The following is a 21,995-nucleotide window of genomic DNA, read 5'->3' as shown; positions in this document are numbered from 1 at the left end:
ATTAAACTGATTACCTTGTGCCGCTTTATTAGGCAATAATTCAGAAAACTATTCCATCTCCTCTTTCCCCACAATCTTAGGCTTCCATAAATGGAATAATTTTGACTAAAATATCCAGTGTTTTTGGATAGGCACCCATTAGTACAACTGGCTGGATGAATCTATGCAGAGAACGAAAAAGGGGGGGAGGAATTACAAGATAAGAACAATGAAAGTATCATAGTGTTGGAAAAAACAAAACAAAACAAAACAAAGCAACAACCATTTACTAACACTGTTTTTCACACTGGATTGATTTAGATGTAGGAAGAATCAAGAGTGTAGATACAGACTCCAATGTGTTCTCGCTGCCTCATGATTTACAGAAGCTCTGCATTTGATAAATATTGTGGATTATTTAGGTTCAAAAACATTGACTAACAACATAATGAATAACCACAAATTTTCCTCTATACATCTCTTTTAAGTGAAGCTAATACTGGATGTACTCTGCTTGCTGTACTGCACTGTATGTTCCTCTCCTTGTGACACGTCTCTGAGATACGCAAATTATGTAGCAAACAATGAGAATGTCCTTTTAACTCTGAGTAAGACAAAATGGTTTGCATAACTTTAAAATAGATTTTACTTGAACAGTCCATTACAATGCAAAGTTTGAAAAATTAATTCTGTACATAAATATGGCTTAATTATTGAGATCTAGCCTGTTTGCTTTATATTTTCCTGAGATGATAATTCACATTCAAACTTCTGATATTTTACAGAAAATGCATTCAGTAGGTAATTCTACTTTCCCCAATGTCCAAGATTAAAAGATTCTTCTGGAGTTAATCTACAAAAGAATTGTTTATTTTCTGCTTCTGCTCACCCTCTGTAAGTCCAGCAGTAAGCCACCAAGATGATGAGATGGCTGGAGCACAGCACACAAGGAGAGGCTGAGAGAACTGGGTTTGTGTAGCCTTAGGGAGAAAAAGCTAAGGGAGAACCTTACTTGGTCCAAAACTGTCCAACAGTATGGTATAAAAGATAACAAAGCTCACAGTGAGGTGCACTGTGGAAAGGGCACATAGCTCTCAGGTACAGAATCTATATTTGTCTCCTCAGAGTACAGCTATAAGTTACTCATTTAAACTTGGTATTGAGTAGTATGCACTGCGATCAGGTTTTGTTCTTGTAAGGGTACCCTTTTCATTCTTTAGCAGGAGTAACAGACCTCAAACAGAGAAAAGGCTAATGCAGTGCCCTCACTTTTTATACCAATTCTCTATTAATTTTCTCTATTAACTGGGTGAAAGAAGAACAGAGAATTTTATTTCTTTTCCATCTTAAAGTCAAGTAACTGTAAATAAAAAATAATAGGCATTATCTTTTTATCCAGGAAATGTAGCTACCCAGCACTCCTGCTGTATCAGCTGTTATACTGAGGTTTTTCTTTGTTATGTCCTTTTAGATTTTCCTACATACTTCCTCAAAGACTGCATTTATATAGTGCTAGCACACACAGACCTCACAATATGAAATAAATTCCATAAGCAATAGCAGAACAATAAAGATTTTTGGTTCAGAGACCTTAAAGCCTAAACAAAGGACAGTAAAGAAAATTGCCTTTGCTTTTCTATCACTGATCTCATTTATTCGGGGAACAAAATCCAGCGCACTGTAAGGTCAGCCCCTAAGCAGACAACTCTGGTTGGTAGGAACAAAGAAAAATGCACCCAATTTACCTCTTTTCTTGCACACACTAGGAAAGGAGAGAGCTTGATGCCTTGCCCCTGAAACCAAAGGGCTTCAATATGGCTCTCAATGCATAAGCTTGATATTATGAAGTTGTATGTATGAGCTTAATTTTTGCACATGACAATCCACAGGAAGGTCAAAAGAACTCTTCTAAATGGCAAATCGATGCTCTGCCTGCACAGCTGGATATCACATCCTTCTCCTTCCATTTATATTCTTTACCAGCTCTAAAGACCTATTAAACTCAAATTTCTTGAAAATACCACAGCAGAAAGCAAAAGCAGCTATGACACATTAAAAAAAAAAAAAAAAAAAAAGAAAAATTGCCTTCTGAAAACTGTCCCAGTAAGATCAGTTTCACTCAACATCCAGATTTACTGCTAACCTTTCACAGACTCCAGTGTTTAGTAGGGGAACAAGTGATCAATTTGGTTTCAGAGGTTTAATGCTACAGGAATTATGAGGAAACTAAACCTTTGCCATTCAGGAAGAATAACAAGATTAGTAGACACTGGAAATTGTTAGAAATGAAAGTAAACATTTTTGTTATGTTGATAAAATCTTTTAGTAAGAATGCAATGCTCTTCATGTTAGACTTGGCACTGTATATATTCATTTTTGCAGAATGTTTTTGACTGGTATCATAATTTTCATCATAGCAGAACCGACAGACTTTATTAACTAAAACGTAACAATGCATTCAGAAAGCAGAGTGTTTTATCAGAGGAAAGATGATATTTTTTCGATATTATATTATGCATGACAAATTCTTCATGGCTGAAGCTCTGTATTCAACAACGCTGTCTTTCTTATGCGCAATGTATGAACAGAGCACAAAAGTGACTTTTTAACCTTTGAGGATTAGATGTACCTAAAAGTATTCTCTTGCCTTACAATGCACTTCACAGGATAAAAAAGACAACCAGAGAGTTAAACCCATTGGAATCTGTGATTCAGTAGAACAGTGTCAGCTCATAGGAAAACTCATTTTCCTAGATCCTGGATTGATGCCTGAAGCCTTCCTTTGTGAACAGCAATCTCTATTATATGGACAGGAACAGATGAATCCATCTGAATACGTGCTGCTTATTATTAGGCTTGTGTACAGAAAATTTCTTCATCTAACACAAACACCCCTGTATACCTATTACTGACAGGCTAAATAGTTCACAAAGGCTTTGCAAATTTTTAATTAAGGTAAATGAACGGACTTACAATAACAGTTCATTTTAGCACGCAAGAATTCTGCACTTTAGCAGTTTAACTTCTACAACTCATGCATGTTTAGTCAAGCCTACAAAGCAGTGTCTAAGTGCCTAAATTGACGGACACACTAGTGGAAGGTGAAAAAACTTGCTGCACAACAATAACAACAAAAAAATTAAAATACTACTTAAAGCACAAAGTTAAAAATATTTTAAAATACAGGAGTCTTAGATTATTATATAATAAAACTTGAGTAGAGCCTGTCAAGAATTAAACATCAATTACAACCATAAATGGTTTCCTGCTGAGAAAGATGTGAGGTTGTTTTATTATTTTAGACCCCTGAATGGATTGTACGTACAACTTCATGGATCTCTCCTCTCAAAGTAACCAACACTACTCTTCAATGATACAGATTAAATATACTACAGTTGAAAGACATATGAATGGTGTTTGGTTAAGAGTATCAACCCAAGATGAGATAAAGCAATTACTATGGATAAAAACCTACAGCTTATGCTGTAGTGGCCTTAGATAAAGTCTAAATGAAATTCCTAAGTACATTGTCCTTTTAGAAATAGCTTGTAGGTCTTCAGTTTTGGAGTCCAAAGTGCAAATCATCAAACAGCTGATGACTGTACACAGCAAATTCCAGTTCCTCGCATAAAAGAAGAGATATTCAACTATAACTGGACAAATTAATTTGAAATAAAACTGATGTGGAAAACAATCCCATGTCTGGCACTTGCTCTATTAAAACCCTGAAAATAAACTCCAAGCATAGTGGCATTTCAGCCACGAGGGAGAGCTTGGACACCTTTTGCTTGACGAAGGTTCAGAGGGGTCACTGAATGGAATCCTGGGCCTCTGCTGTTCTGAACAGACAATCAAAAATCTAATATTCCCTTCTTACTCTCAGCAGCTGAACCTCTTTGTGAAGAAGTCTAAAACTTAGCATGAGGAAAATTAAACACCGGTGCTCATCTAGATTCCTTTTTAATGTTTTCCAGACAAAGGGGGAGAGTGATGCAGCAGCCAAAAGGTGCATTGTGCTAGACATGATATTATGCAGGTTTTAAAGAAAGTAATTGCTTTTCTGTCATTCTATTTTTTTAATATAGTTTACTGTTTTAGATGCTTACCCAATTCAGTATTTATAATATAGGTGCTCAATAAAAACCTAAAATATTTAGGAGAAAACCACGAAGAATGTAATAGAGTTATTAAAACCAAGTACTGAATAATGAAAGACCTAAACTGACATTTTTCTCAATTAAACATTAGTACTGTGTAATACATGCCTTTCCTTTCCCTATTCTAATACAAAATATAACACCTTATGAGGAACTCCTGATTAAGTTCTTAAAAAAAAATTAACATGGTTTGTGAATTTGCATTAGATTTCATGTGTCTCATTACAGAATAGCAGAGGACAATACAAAACAATGTATAGAAAAAAAAACCACAACTAACTGTAAAGGTAAATTAAAGTTGCTTTCTATTTACCAAAGTATATTGTAGATGGGAATGTACATGAACAGAAAGAATACTGATCATCAATTACTATGAAAATTGAAGAGTAAAAGAGAAAATGAAAGGCCATAGCTAAATGTCTCAAAATTTCCACACTGACAAACAAACATGTCTGAAAGCTAAAGATGTCTAACAGTTAAGCACACTCAATTACTGAAAATAGTAACTATATTAAAAGCCAACAAAAAAAGATACTACATTTAAACTTACTTAAATAATATTTATGTGGGAAACTCTATGCGTAGACTTCAGATAAACTACCAAGTTTATCTATCACCTTTTCTATTGAGATATATGTATCACTGATGAAATGGTAAAGTAATGATAATTTCTGTTAGCTTTTTAGGTTTTTGTTTCCCCTTGAATTTAGTGGTATTTGACCTGTCTTTCTACAGCATTAGCCTTGCAGAGAAAAACTGCAGTAACAGCCAGTGAACCTGATTACAGTACAGGTGGAAGATGAAGAGAGGTTACAATTTCATTTTCTATGGTTAAATTTACCCTTAGAGTTGGAAATAAAATTTAATGCTCCATTCTCTTGAGCTACCAGAGAACACTGAACTATCTTTAATAATTTAAATTACTCTATACTTTTGTTTTCTTTTGTATTACAAATGTCTTCATGAAATGGCAGGACTATATACAAACAGAAAGTTGGACCAGAAGGAATTATAAGAAGTCAGTCTGGTAACCTACATCCCTTCTAAGGGGAGATACTACCTAACTAGAAGTCAGGTACTATCTAACCTTTCTGAAAACATCTTGTTTCCCAAACAGTTTTTTACTAGCCTTACCTTGGTTTTATTTAAACTATCGTCTTCTAGTTTTCTTATAGGAATCTCATCTAAGACAGTATCAACAACTTTAAGATATGTGATATACACCACCACATTTCAATCCACAAAGTCCATTATTCTGTAACAAATTCAACATCAAGTGGTTTGGTAGAATTATTCTTGATAAAGCTATTCCAGCTGTTATTCACATCTCTCTTTTCTAATCCTGTGCAAGAGTTGAGGGTTTTTTTCAAGTATTTATTTCATTAAAAGTGACTGATCTGTAATTGCATTTTTCTGACTTTTAAAACCTTTCATTCTGTTACTTTCAGAAACACCATCCATCTTCTCTAAATTATAGACAACTAACACTTCCCTCACATATATTACTTTAAAATTTAGAAGAGGTAGCTTTTCACAGAATACCTTTTTTTCAACTTATCTATTCATCATGAATTTTGAAAGAAAAAATTTGGCTCAGTAAGAATAAATCATCTGAGGATTCTTCAGGCCTTTTTACATTGTTTGGGAGCTGGACCAAAATTCCATTATTTGCACAGCTTGAGTCATGCACCTTTGTATATATTTTCATATGTGTGTGTATACAAAATGCAACAAATAAAAATTAATATTGCTGTGACTTTTAGGATAGAATGAGAAAGAATGGTAATCGGTGGTATTTTTCTCAGAAAAGTGTTTGAATTTGTAATTTTCTTTAAGACAGTATTTCTCAAAGTTGTTGGTTTTTTTTTAATAATATCAGCAATACAGAGGGATGAGGCTATTATGGACCTGATTTCTGGAGTGCTATAAACATGCATTGCTCCAGTAAAAGTCCATTGAAGCTTTAGATCATGAACAGCTCTGGAAAAACATGGAACCATTTTTGCAGTAGTATTTAGCATAAAGCCTTAACTAGCAAAATCAAATTTATTTAGGGAAAAGAGCATGATTAAGAAAATGGTATAAGAATAAAATGTATTTCCTTCTAGAATATTTGAACTGTACAATTTATTCTCTTCTGTTTCCTTAATTTAAAAATGCAAATAAAGAATTCATGCCCCTTAACCACAATATTCTATAGATAAGCTTTTAACTTACAGATGGTAAGTTTACCTACCGTGGCCCTTAATGATGAAATTAAATTGTGATTCTGTTATGGTTGCATTACTTACTGAGATCTCTTCTGCAGTTGTTGTTACATCCTTTCTGTTTACTCTGGCTTAGCAGGAAATCCAGAATTGCCAGCATACATGAGATCATTTATAAGATTTCTGGTACTCTGAAGAAATCTTTTGCTGTGATATCAAATAGCACTCAAGGTTACTGTTTGCACTATACAAGCCCATGCAGCATTTATTTGGAATGAAACTAAATCCTTTGCCTGCAGACTTTGTAACTGGCAGAAGAAAATGAAGCTTCTTTCTGGGAATATCAGTGGTACAGTACTTAGTGATAAGGGCAATACATATTTTCTTCTTCAGAGCAGTGGAAATGAAGAATTAACTTGTGTAATCATTGTAAGTGTAAACCCAGACTGTTGTCACTTCAAGTCCCTAGGCAGTAAAAGAAATGAGGTCTTTAAAAAAGTGCTGGAAAATGAACTTGATTGAGATCTAAGCTTTTCTCCAGGTATATCTGCATGTGTCCACTGCAGACAGCATTGTGGTTATGCTGTAAGCATACCCAATACAGTTAAAATAATCTAGAATACAATTCATACCACAGCTATGCAGGCACACGTGCAAGCTGTTATTCAAAGGGCAACCTCAGCAGGTTTTCCATATGCTTCCCTCCTCTGCACCAGCACTGGACCTTTCTTGCACTGGTCGCAGTTTAGAAATCTAAAGTAATATAAACCACTCCTTCCCTTACCCCCTTTTATTTTTCCCTTTCTCTATTGTTGTGGTTTTTTGTTTGTTTGGTTTTTTTTTGTTTTTGTTTTTGTTTTTTTAATTAATTTTTAAAATTTTTTAAAATTTTTATTTTTATTTTTTTGTTGATTTGATTCACTGATTCAGCTAACATGGCTGCAGCGTGCATCAGTCTAAGAAAAGCATGAAGCTGCAGGCAGAAGTGGAATGGCCATATAATACATTTCAGAGGCTGTTAGCAGCTTAATCAGCCTAGTGGTATGCTGGTTCTTCAGTTTGCACTTTCAAGTTCAAGTCAGCAATGCAATTAAGCATAGACTTGAGATGGATTAACTACCCAAATATTTACTGTTTCTTAGCTGGATTTTGCAGCTTATGATGTATTCTGTAAGTCTGTAGCTGGAAAATGCCTGTAAATATTTTTTTTATTAACTACATTGTCATTTCAGTGAGTTTACTATACTTGCTTTTTTCTGCATATGAAAGATGCATCTCCAACACCTACCCCTAAATAAGTCCAGACAGTTAAAGTAATATGCAGATAATTTTAGCCCCACATCTTGCAACGCCCTATCAAAGCACAGGGAGATTTTTTTCATTGTTGCCCTCTATTTTGGATACTGTAGAATATCTGTATTTTAATATTGGATGGTACCGGTTAAAAAACAAAACAAAACACACAACACCCCCAAACCATGCTCCAAGTACTAAGGCCTCCATTTTGGCCAACAGTGTAGATAAAACACATATCTACTGCCTGCCTCTACCTTTGAAATGGTATTAAAAAAAGTATGTTACTCCAAATTGCTATTATTGCCTCAACTACAAAAGTTTTCACTGATTCATGCACATTCTCAGCCCTTGAAACTCTAAGTTCAAGATGACTCCTCTAATCACTGGAAAAAATCTTCAGATCTGCTGGTATATGCAGGACCATTGCTCCTCCGAAGTCGATGCCTGGCACAGCATTGTATCCTTCAAAGCAGGCCCTGAAGGGGAATGGTGGAAAAGCAAACAGGGTGTTTGCCCAAGGCACTGAAGTTTGGGATATCTGAACTATGTTTGTTTTATTCAACCAGCTACAGCCTTCTCTGCTGTATTCCAGGATGCTTCAAGACTTCACGCTTTGAAGCTGCATCATGGTATCATGACACGGGTGGGAAGCAGGATGCCTCAGGGTAGCCTTCAAGCAGAGCAAAGGCAGTTGTGGATAAATGAACAAAATGCACACAAACTAATAGCAAACAAGTGGTGGGCTGAAGAGAGCAAGGTGATTCTTAATGGTATCAGAGATAAAATTTGTGTGGATAGAGCAGAATTTGGACTAGCCTGCAGAAAAATCTAATCTGAGGCCATCCTGAACCAGACTGCTCTAACATTTCACTTCTGAAATATAGAGCCTAAATCAGTTTCTTTTAACGTGCTACTGAACACTGAATTTTTCCATCCCACCTTAAGGCACCGTTATCTGCAGACTGCACGTAAAATCCAGGTTGTGTGAAAAGTTGTTTTGTCCAATTCATTAAATTCAGCTAGTGAAATCCTAGACAGCTCTTGACTAAGTTCTGCAAAGCAGCCTCATGCAGCACTGCTTCCAAGACAGGTTGCCTTTCTGTTGGGAGTCAAACCACCCAATGTCCAGCAGTTGTACAACCTCTCCTCGTACTCGCGTGGGTTTGAAACCAGAAGTCCCTCTCCCTGTATAGAGGGGGGTCAATCCTATTTAATTCTGTGTAGCTCAGTTCTCAATGCAAAATCTGCTGATATTTCTGGCAACACTATAGGATTATAACATCAGAACATCTAAAGACTTTGCACAAATCAGAGAAACCATAATCATTGAAATGAACTTAAAAGAGTACTGATAGATTGCAGTATTGAAAAGTTAGATAGTTAATAAATTGTGCTGCTCTAGGATTTAATATACTATGTCAAACCACTGGTTGGTAAGCTTTCTTGCTACAGCATTGATCTAGGTTTGCTGCTTTCCTTAATTAACACACTGTATAAAAGTCGCAAATGTAGAAGCAGAAAAAATATTTCATAAATATTAAAAAGAAAAAAGCAAGTGATGAAATTAGAACAATTAATTAGTTCAGCTTAAGAAAAATAAAAGTGAACTAATAGTAAACAGTCATTGCAAACACTAATGTAGAACTCCTACGATCCAGCTAGGCAAAGTAGCAGCTACAGCAGCTATACATGGTAGGAAGGGAAACCAAAGACAATCACTCAAATTACAGAAGAATCCCAAGGTACCATCATTTAGCTGATATTCATTGTCTGTTGGATGAGTTTGTGCATTCATGAGCATCTTTCTCTTCATTGCTGCAAATGGCTTTAGTTCTGACACCCCAACTGGATCAGGTGAGCAGAACCTCCCCCTGAAAAAACCCTCTGGCAGACTAGAGATACTAGAAGCTGAGGCTGATGGGATACAGTAAATGCAGTATCTCGTGATTTGAGATGCAATTCAAGCAGTTCTTGCCTCTCTCTCTTTCAAGAGAAAGGCAGCCTGTCAGATTTTGCAGAGTGTACAGTGGAGTTCAGGAAACTGGCAGCACCCATCAGGATGAGACCAGAGTGGATGCTGTTCTCTGTGTCACTGTGCAGGTGCTCTGACATGTGGGTTGCTGGTGGAAAATACAGGCTTTGGCCAGTTATAGTAACTCTGAGTAGTGACTACATCTAGTTATTAGCACAGAACATGGAACAAATGAAGCCTGTTGCCATCCAGGCTCCAGCCCCACAGATGGCATGGGTGGGAATACAAACTGTAAAAATTCAAAGGCATAGGAAATAGTTAATTCTTGTTACTGTGAGAAGACTTCAAAGAATAGACAAAAAGAAACAGAGGAAAAAAACGTAAACATATGGGGACAAAAAATGATGCAAAGATAATGTTTCAGATTTTTTTTTGAAATTGGGTGCTACTGTTTTATATACATACTGCTGTATTAATTTAGAAATTGGGAGAACTGCATGGAGACATCATTCTGAAGGTGTGCAACTCATTCAGCATGGAATGGAAGAGGGAAGTGAGTCAGTTGCAAGTGAGGGGAACAAAAAGGGAAAGACTATCAGGGTACAAGAGTGGTTTGAAACAAGGCTGAGACAAAGGCCACTACTCTAATTGAACTGCCCAAATAAGGATCTCTCAAATTCTTTACCTGTGAAATGGAATAGTTGAGTTCAAGGTTTAAAACACTTGTACAGAAACCATGGAACCACTAATGGCAAACTCCAGCTTATAAACTCTAAGAGAATCACTATTTAACCTTGTGTATGATACTTCATCACTTTATGACTATGAATGCCACCACAGACACTGAAAAACTAAATACAGTGCATGCAAACATACATGCAAGTATAAGCAAAGATGTGGAGGGAAGGATGAAAGACTGAAAAACAAGACTTTATCAAGAAAGTGTGTTAACTGCATGCAGAAATACATTTGGAGAAAGAACACATTTATGTGCCTTTTTCAGGTATCACAAAGAGAACTGTCACATTCATGATACTTGTTCTTAATGCTATACCTTCTTTATCCAGCAATCTTTGGAAAAACTCCATTCCTACCACAAATATGACTATAAATACAATACAAAAAATCTTATTAGTTAATATGTACAAGTAGTTAGACCAAAATTATGTATTTTTCACAAGATTATGAAAAGAATGCAAAGTTTTGCATACATACATAGTTGCACACATTTTAGACACATGCAGACACATGTATTTATAAATGTCAGGATTTTATAATGCAGATCATACTTATTTTACACTGCGTTAGCTGTAAGCTCTTCTAGGCAAGGACTTTGCCTTCCCACTTGTTTGCCAAGAGCAATTCATTCTGTTTATATGGAGTTAACTACTAATATTAATTAGTAATTGACCTCACTATTTCAGTAATTTATATATTGAGATGAAACACAACAGGTTTTGGCCAAGAATATACACAGATAATGATAAAATAAAATCTGCTGCACCAGCTGGAAATAATCAATGTAATTCTCAGAAATCAATAAGCACTGATTGCGGACTATTAACCCAGGTTTTTTTTTTTTTATTTTAAGAAAAACAATGCTGTGATAAAGTGCATGCCAAAAAGTTACAAAATAAAACCAGGATTCACACTTTCTAGCTAATAATTTTCAAATGAGTCTGCTCAAGAGACAGGTTTGAACAACAAAAAGAAAAGTAACAAAATTATTTTCAGTTTACATTATTTTTTTTTTTCGTTGTTGTTAGGTTTCTTATTATTTTGTGTATGTTGCTGTCTGCAAGGAACAGAATAAATACCAAATGCTAACACTCACAAAAGGAAGCAATAGGAAAGAAACCTGAGGTACTGGAAGTTTCATCCCAGAGCTGCAAAAATTAACCAGGGACTCTATATGGCTCCACATCTTTTGGCACATGCAAAGAACATCCTACACAATGTATTTACATCACTGGATGTAATAATGTGAAAGTGTATTTACACCATGAAACACAGCAAAACACAACTGCTCAAATGAAATCAAGACATACGTAGTAGCACAATAACATGGTAACTCAGAAACAAATTTACCACATGAGTTTCGTCTCTGTTTTTGTCTGCAGGGCTTTGACCCCAAATATCTATTAGAACACAGTACTATTTGCAGCAGCAAAAAAAGCACAAAACAATCAACAGAAAAACACCTTCATCTGCTGGTAACTTTTAAGCCTATCCAAATCTCCCAAGGTGGAAAAAGCACAATTTTATTTTCTTCCTTCAAACCTATTCTACATTTAAGTGCTATCATGGTGTTAAGGGGGCTTATTAGATACTATAGAGGTGAAAGCAATTTATTCCACATATTTGTTATGATCATACTTTAAATGAAACTGCTTCCTAAGACTCAAAAAGTAGTAACTATATACCTATATGAATGAATTTGTTATTCAAAGATGAATTTACTTTTTTTTTTCTTTGAAGGTGAGATCTCTCACTGGTTATTTACTTTTTCACTGTCAATAAGGAAAAGAACATAGATAACAGATAGGAAAACTGTGATTTCTCATTGATTAAAGATGATATCATAAGGTTTTTAACAACAATATAATGGTCTTGGAACTCCGAATCTTTTTTAAAACATTTAATTCCATTTTCTCCCTGTCAGCTTTGAAAAACAATACAAGACATGGAGCTCCCTTATATACCAACCCCCTGGCACAACATATACTCTTTGGCCCTTTTTCTTTCTTACTGCAATGCTACATTTTGTATTAATGGTTCCTGCATGCCAAAACCTCTTCCACTGAATCAATTCAGTCTCCCATTTACTCCCCGGAATCAAAGTAAGCTTAAAAAAAATGACAGACCTAATATATAAAGATAGCCTTTTTAAGATAGTGAAAGATACCATCTCCAAATGCAGCAGGGCTACATACATATTTTATAGTAAATATAAAGTTTCAAAATACGTGTTCAAAAATAAAAAGACAAACCTGAGGAACTAAAACAGGTGAAGAACATATCTAAAAATATGAATTTCAGACTGAAATCTACTCCATGCACTGATCAGAAAGGTTTTCAGAAAACACACTTGTAAAATATACGTGAATGATTTGTCTACACCGCTTGGGTTAAGAAACTACAAATTCTGAAACAAGCAGAAAGCAGTGTCAGAAATATTTCACATACAAGACATATTTAGCTAAATACAGAAGTTTTATGTTTTAAACTCAGAGTACCTTAGTAAACAAGTTCAAAGTACTTTCTTCTTACACTTGAAACTGCATATGACTGTTTTCCTAAGGGAGGCCAATGACCTCCTGACCTTTTAACCCAACACCTAAATATCAGCAGCTCTCAATACAACTCACATAGCCTCCCAACCAACTCTCTTAAAACACGATCTTACATACTCTATAATTACAGAATAAAATACTTATCTACAATCAATAGAAGGTTTTGTCAGTTTTGCTAAATCTTTGTTAAATCTATTGAACCATTTGCAATGTACTGATATAAACCTCAGACACTTTCACTCACAGGTTGTTTCTTTAGTCTTTCCCATAGAGTTCTAATGCAGCAATGAAATCCTTGTGACCTCTGATAAGAACAGTCAAAGTTTTAAAATGCTGGACATGATTACCTGGGAGTGATGTTTGCATCAAAACACAAAGGAAATCCGAGACACGACTTTGCAAGGATTTCTAAAATCATTTCAAAATAACAAGAACAGTTGGTGTTTAATAGCATGCACATATGAAAGACAAAATCTGCTTGCTACTTATATTATGCATATAGGAGTTCTGTTTGTTCTCTAGCATCTAAATGCATCTTGCAAATTCCTGTCACTTTTGAACTCCCCATCAAGGGAAGGATCATTAATAAGCTGCCTCACTCAGCGGGTTGGCAGGAAGGGTAAACCACAACATCCCTCAGAAGAAACCCTCAGAACTCTTGCTCACCATTCGATACATGCAAACATAACAATGATCACAGCACTGATGATGCCCCTTTTGGCAAGGATCAGCTCCACCATGGCACTACAGAAGATGGGGCAATGATGAGCTTTTTTGCTACCTCTGATTTTATCTAGTGCTGTGCCCCTGCCTCTGCTTCCCTTCTGCTTGCTCTTCCTTTTAAGACTAGCATCAGGTTTATATATTGAGATGTTCTGTCCTCACATACCGATTAGTCAGACCACAACAATGATTCTAGCAAAGAGGTAATAAACTTACTACATTTGGTAAGGACAACTTCCTCCTGGCACACAAGACATATCCACGTCAGCCATAGTTGCTCAACATGCTTATAAAAATGCACTCAGACTGCTGTGAAGGTGAGAGAAGTGATAAAAAAAAATGTCTAGAGGAAGCAAAATTTATTTATTTTTACCTAGTCTTCTAATATTTCATCTAAAGATGCTTCATCAAAACACAAATATATTTTTAAAAGAGAAACTTTAAGAAAACAAATAAAAATCATAGAATGCTAGAAAGGTTTGGGTTGCAAAGAACCATAAAGATCATTTAGTTCCAATCCCCTGCCATGGGCAGGGACACCTACCACTAGACCAGGCTGCTCAAAGCTCCATCCAACCAGGCCTTGATCACCGCCAGGAATAGGGCCTGCACAGCTTCTCTAAGCAACCTGTTCTAGTGCCTCACTACCTTCAAAGACTCTCTTCCCTGTATCTAATCTAAATCTAATCTCAGTTTAAAGCCATTACACCTTGTCACTGAATGTCCTTGTAAAAAGTCCCTCTCCAGCTTTCTTGTAGGCCTCTTTTAGGTACTGGTAGGCTGCTATAAGGTCTCCAAGGAGCCTTCTCTTCTCCCAGTTGAACAGCCCCAATCTCTCAGCCTGTAAGAAAAACCTTAATTTTGCATCAAGGATTAAGTGCAAAGTCAACAAGAAATAGGAAAGAAGTCTGCAAAACACCTAATAAAACAAAACTAGAAAGAAATAGACTCTTAAAAGTAAGCATTATTCTAAATTTGATTTAATATTCCTGTGATTATTTGACGATAAACTTTCATTACAGAAGGGTGATGGTGCAGGTGATACAAGTATAAAGCAAGCATGGTGCCTTAATGGAGAACCAAACAGAAGACAAAACCAGTTTCATCAAGGTCTAAATTTGAGATGGAGTTTACATTTCAAATTTCTTCACATACATTACAAATCGTAACTCTAGATGCATACAATAAAGGTTTTTATTGATTAAATATTACAAAATAATATTAATATTCTTGATCGCTTCCAAACTACTCTGTATAATCAGTTTTGTTAACAAATTTAAATTCCTTTATATGCTTTTCCTGCATTATAATATGGCACTTCCCATCCAGTAACGCTTCCTATAATTTTTCTGATGCTGTTTTAATCTTTAGTAAGACATATTGCCATATTATGGTACTCCTTTCTGAGAAAAGACAAGTTTCTATTCAATTAAATCAACTAAAGGTATTTTAGGAAATTGCTGCAAAGAAATATTATTCTTCCATAAAAGAAATGACCTACTGTATTTGTATATTTTGGATATAAAATATCGAATAAATAAAAATGAATATTATTACATTCAGTTCCAAAGAACTTACTAGCAAATGGCTTCTGATAAAGAATAAGAATTGTATAGCAAGACAGTTTTATAGTTATGTGATAGTTCAGTTTCAAATGCTTAAGAGGGAAGTTATAAATTTTGAAAGGATGATTTCACAATAGTAGTCTTGGGCAAGCCTTCCTGATAGGGCAAAAACACAAGTCCATTTTTTTTTTCCAGGTGAGAAAGTTTATATTGGTATACCCCTCCTCAAGAAAGAAAACAAACCTGATAAATCATCACAGAATGTTAGGGATTGGAAGGGACCTCAAAAGATCATCTAGTCCAATCTCCCTGCCTGAGCAGGAACACCTACATGAGGTTACACAGGAAGGAGTCCATGCAGGTCTTAAATGCCTTCAGAGTAGGAGACTCTACAACCTCCCTGGGCAGCCTGTTCCAGTGTTTTGTTACCCTCACTGAGAAGCAATTTTGTCTCAAATTTAAGTGGAATCTTTTGTGTTCAAGTTTGTACCCATTACTCCCTGTCCTATCATTGGTTGTCACCGAGAAGAGCCTGGCTCCATTCTCATGAAACTCACCCTTTATGTATCTGTAAACGTTAATGAGGTCACCCCTCAGTCTCCTCCAAGCTAAAGAGACCCAGCTCACTCAGCCTTTCCTCATAAGGGAGATGTCCACTCCCTTAATCATCTTTGTTGCCCTACACTGGACTCTCTCCAGCAGTTCCCTGTCCTTCTGGAACTGAGGGGCCCAGAACTGGACACAATATTCCAGATGTGGTCTCACCAGGGCAGAGTAGAGGGGAAGGAGAACCTCTCTTGACCTACTAACCACCCCCCTTCTAATACACCCCAGGATGCCATTGGCCTTCCTGGCCACAAGGGCACAGTGCTGGCTCATGGTCATTCTGCCGTCTACCAGGACCCCCAGGTCCCTTTCCCCTGCACTGCTCTCTAATAGGTCATTCCCCAACTTATACTGGAACCTGGGGTTGTTCCTGCCCAGATGTAGGACTCTACACTTTCCCTTGTTATATTTCATTAAATTTTTGCCTGCCCAACTCTCCAGCCTGTCCAGGTCTCACTGGATGGCAGCACAGCCTTCTGGCGTGTCAGCCACTCCTCCCAGCTTGGTGTCATCAGCAAACTTGCTGATAGTACACTCTACTCCCTCATCCAAATCATTGATGAATATATTGAATAATACAGTGCCCAGTACTGACCCTTGGGGCACTCCACTAGACACAGGCCTCCAACTAGACTCTGCCCCATTGACCTCGACTCTCTGGCTTCTTCCCTTCAGCCAGTTCACAGTCCACTTCACTACCCCTTCATCCAGACTGCACTTCCTCAATTTAGCTGTGAGGATGCTGTGGGAGACTGTGTCAAATGCCTTACTCAAGTCAAGGTAGACCACGTCCACCGCTCTGCCATCATCCATCCATCTTGTTATGTCCTCATAAAAGTCAATGAGGTTGGTCAAGCACGACTTCCCCTTGGTGAAGCCATGTTGACTGCCCCTAATGACCCTCTTCTGCCTGATATGCCTCGAGACGGTACCAAGGATAAGTCATTCCATCAGTTTCCCAGGGATGGAGGTGAGGCTGACCAGTCTATAGTTACCCGGGTCCTCCTTCTTGCCCTTTTTGAAGACTGGAGTGACATTTGCTTTCCTCCAGTCCCCAGGCACCTCTCCTGTTTCTCAAGACTTGGCAACAATGATAGAGAGTGGTCCAGCAACGACCTCTGCCAGCTCCCTCAGCACTCACAGGTACATCCCATCTGGACCCATGGATTTATGGATGTTCAGATTGCCTAACTGCTACCTAACCCACTCCTCATCAACCGACGCAAACTCCTCCATTGTCCTGCCTTCCTCTGGGGCCTCAGCACTACAAGGCTCCTCAGGACAGCTTTCAGCAGAGTAGACAAAGAAGGTGTTCAGTAACCCTGCCTTCTCTGTGTCTTCTGTCACCAGGGAACCCACCTCATCCATCAGTAGGCCTACATTGCCTCTGGTATTAGTTTTATCTGACACGTATTTGAAAAAGCTCTTCTTCATGTCCTTGACCCCTCTTGCCAGGTTGAATTCTAAGGAGGCTTTAGCTTTCCTAGTTGCCTCCCTACACCCTCTGACAACAGACTTATATTCTCCCCAAGCAGCCAGCCCCTTCTCCCATGATCTATAAACTCTTCTCTTCCACTTGAGCTTACCCAGCACCTCCCTGTTTAATCAAAATCATGGTCAAACTCTACATATTCACAAATCACGGTCAACCTCTACACATTGAAAGTACTAAATTATGCTTTGAAATAGTCATACAGAATTTGACAGCGTATAAGTTTGGTATTTACAAGAAGGGCTGGAAAGATGATCTGGCAAACTACAGACCTATCAGTCTAACCTCTGTGCAAGGTCACAGAGCAGATGATCTTGAGTAACATCACACAGTTCTTACAAGACAACCATATGATCAGGCCCAGTGAACATGAGTTAATGAAAGGCAGGTCCTGTTTGACCAATCTGATCTCCTTCTATAACAAGGTGACCCAGATAGTAGATGAGGGAAAGTCTGCAGATGTTCTATACTTAGACTTCAGTAAGGCCTTTGATACTGTATCCCACAGCATTCTCCTGGAGAAGCTGGCAGCTCATGGCCTGGATGGGTGTACTCTGCAATGGATGAAGAACTGGCTGGAGGGCTGGGCCCAAAGAGCTGTGGAGAACAGAACCAAATCCATTTGGTGGCTGGTCACGAGTTGTGTTCCTCTGGGTTCAATATTTGGGGGAGTTCTGCTTAATTTCTTTATCAATGATCTGGATGAGGGGATTGAGTGCACCCTTAGTAAGTTTGCAGTTGACACCAAATTGAGTGGGAGTGTTGATCTGCTGGAGGGTAGAAAGGCCATACAGAGGGATCTGGACCAGCTGGATCATTGGGCTGAAAACAATTATATGAGGTTTAACAATGACAAGTGCCAGCAACACTACAGGCTCAGGGAAGAGTGGCTAGCAAGCTGCCTGGCAGAGAGGGATCTGGGGGTGCTGACTGACAGCCAACAGAATATAAGCCAGCAGTATGCCCAGGTAGCCAGAAAGGCCAACAGCATCCTGGCTTGTATCAGGAATAGTGTGGCCAGCAGGACTAGAGAACTGATTGTGTCACTGTACTCGGCTCTGGTGAGGCCTCACCTTGAATACCATGTTCAGAGAGAGTTCAGAGAAGAGTGATGAAGCTGGTGAGGGGTCTGGAGCACAAGTCTTATGAGGAGTAGTTGAAGGAACTGGAGCTGATTAGCCTGGAGAAAAGGAGGCTGAGGGGAGACCTTATCACTCTCTATAGCTACCTGAAAGGAGGTTGTAACATGGAGCATGTTGGTCTCCCAAGTAGCAAGTGATAGGACCAGAGGAAATGGCCTCAAGTTGCACCAAGGGAGGTTTTGATTGGATATTAGGAAAAAATTCTTCACTGCAAGGATTGTCAAGCATTGGAACAGGCTGCCCAGGGAAGTGGTTGAGTCACCATCCCTGAAGGTTTTTAAAGGGCATTTAGACAAGGTTCTTAGGGATATGGTTTAGTGTAGGAGTTAGCTTAGGTTATGGTTGGAGTCAAGGATCCTGAGGGTCTCTTCCAACCAAAATGGTTCTATGATTCCATGATAAATAAAATGAATCAAAAGTATACTTCATGCTTTAGAAGTGGCTGAAGCATAGCTCATTTTAAAATAATGTAAACTCTTTTTTTTTTTTAATAGTTGCTTCCAAGAAGAAAAACACCTGTAAAGTCTCAAACTGGCCTGAGTTTGATTCCAGGTATTAAGGAGTTCCTTAGGGGTTTTGAATGGCTGCTTGGCCCTTAATTCTATATTTCTGCCAGTATTTACCTTTATATTTTTCTCTGTATTATGAGACCTTTCTTTACAAGGTACAGTTGTGCTGTATATCAACTGTTTAATCCAGCCTTTCCCAGTCAAAAGCTAAAGACATTGATACATAATTTTGATGCCTGAGATCCTAACCTTTCCCATTATAAAAAGGCTCCTTTTGGTTAATACATATAATTTTTAGATAAGGTACCCATGAAATTCATGTGAATATTGAAAAGCATAGGATAAGCTTAATGCTGCCTCTAACAAGATAAGTGATGGACGAACAGATGACCTTTTTAGTGGCAAAATATTTCTTCAGCTGAATCTTAAGACAGAAGAGTAAAAGACTAAGTTTACATAATAAATTTCTAGGAAAAAAAAACAGTGGAGATAATTTACTTTTGTCTCTTTAGAGAACCAAGGTTTGACTAAAATTGTGACATTTGTTTTATTCTGCATAAATATAAACTCTGACATGAATTTGTGTTAGTCTTATTTTTACAGTATCTACACAAAACATGTTTTCTAAAATAAATTTTAGTAGAAGTTACACTGAAGCATCCCTTGAGATAGGAGAAAATACCTCTTTCAAAGTTATCTCAGGAATGAGGATTAAAAAGATAACTGAAAGCTTCATTTCATTTATCTTATCACATCTTTACTCCCTCATAAGAAACGAAGTGATAACTACTGTAGAAAAGAAAAACACACTGCAGACAGATTTCAAGGCTGCAACCTTTTAGATCAGTTGATGGAGATCCAGAAAGGAAGAACCATATTTTCCTTATTTTTAACCACCGAATTTTTTCCAGTAAAAGTGTTTGTAAGACTACAGGATTAGAATGTACAAACTTATACATAATACTATAGAGAGAACTGAATGTTGTTGAGGTATGTATAGAATATATAGGATATCAGAAGGTGAAGCTGAAATTGGAAAAACGATGACTTTTTTTGACTGGTGGTCAAAGAACTTGTGAAAAATCACATGGTGTGTTGCAACTGTGGGCTGACTGACCCAGACACATGCGATTCTAGATGTATGTCAGAGAAGGTGGTCCTGGGATATATCTAAGTCACACAGTGCAGTGCTAAGTTCTCTTTGTTGAATATAAATATTCACCAAACATTAAAGAAAATTATCAATAATAAATTAATATGTATCTCATTTCATTACAGCGATATTATATTGTGGATTAAAGTAGTTATCTGTCATAACTAATTTTTAATTTTACTTTCTGTCAACAATTTTATCACTGAAGTACCTGTTAATGTTTGTTTCAACAGTTTCAAAAGAACTGAAAGTTTGGAGGTCATGCCCTATTACTCTCTTCACACTGAACAGCAGATTAGTAAAACGTAATTACCTGTAAAGTGTTTATCAATATGTGCAAGAGTTCCACAAGCTGATGATTTATAGAAAGCAAGCTGCTCAATTTTTACTGTAGCTGTATCTATTCTTTGTGCTCTGGGAACTATTCTAAAACACTAATAAACACTATTTCTGATCTCCTACAAAATAGAGACTGATACTGCATTTAGTATTCTTTCAAAATTATATTAGTGTATATGAAAGACAACCTGAAATTTCTATAATGTCTGAAACAATAATCCAGTTAGTATTTCTGTACAGAACCAGCATAACTGTAAAGGCAAAATATAACAGTCATGAACACCAAAAGACACAACTAGACAGTTTTTAACTAGCTAACAAATCCTCCCACCCCACAAAGATAAGTTACAGATAAGTAAGTCTCTCTGATGTTTCAGGAAAAATATCTAAGTAAACTCAAATCTGTTTATGTTTTGAAGTTATAGATACTTACCAAGGGGTCCTGGGAGACAAGCTGAACAGGAGCCAGCAACGTGCCCTCACCTCAAAGCAGGCAACTGGCATCCTGGGCTGCATTAGTCAAGGAATTGCCAAGCAGGTCGAGAGAGGTGATCCTTCCACTGTACTCAACACTGCTGAGAGCACCTCTCAAGTGCTGGGTGCAGTTCTGGGCTCCCCAGCACAAGAGAGATACAGAACTACTGGAAAGAACTGAGGCAAAGTGCCACTAAGGTGATTAAGGGATTTTTATAGACTCCCAAGATGATGAAGGGTACCTCTTCTATAAGGGAAGGCTGAGAGAGCTGGGACTTCAGTCAGGAGAAGAAAGGGCTCAGTTGTAAAATGGACAGAGCCAGGTTCCTTTCAGTGGTTCCCAGTGACAGGACAAGAGTCAATGGGCACAGACTGAAACACAGAAGAGTCTCTCAGAACATCAGGAAATACTTTTTAACTGTGAAGGTGACTGAATACTCGAACAGATTGCTCAGCATAAAGGTTGTGGAGTCTCTGTCCTTGGAGATTCTAAAGCTGTCTTGGAGATATTCTAAAGCTGTCTGGATATGATGTTGGGCAACCTGTTCTACACGGCCCTGCTTTAGCAGGGGTGTAGAACCAGATGACCTCCAGAGGTCTCTGCCAACTGCAACCATTATGTGATACCATCTTTACAAGTGAAAACAATGAGTTTGTGCATCTAAGAACTCAAAAGCTCATTTTCTTAATTATTAGTGGTTTCGTGAAACCTGTCAAGAAGAATCTCATCTACCATGGAAGTCAGGATTTAACTCATTATCAGCAGAGCCTGATAATTATTTGGGGGGGGGGGGGTGGCGCTAGAGGGGTGTGAGGAATCTCTCAAGATTTTATTTATTTTATTTTTTATTTTGTAGGTACCTATTCATATTTCACAAGAAAAATCTGTAGAACTGGCTAAAAACATCAATTCACGCAAGCTTGGTCTTTGACAAGTTTGTAATTATCATTAAGTAAACAAAAAGCAACCAAGAATAGTAGCACAACAGCAAACAGTTAAAAAAAAAACAACACACACACCAAAACCAAAACCAGTGCAACTCCTGGAGCTTCAAAGATTTGTTTAGAACTTATATACATAACTGAAA

This window comes from Nesoenas mayeri, assembly GCF_963082525.1.
Source record: "Nesoenas mayeri genome assembly, chromosome: 4".
NCBI lineage: Eukaryota > Metazoa > Chordata > Aves > Columbiformes > Columbidae > Nesoenas > Nesoenas mayeri.
This window is presented reverse-complemented; position numbering follows the sequence as displayed.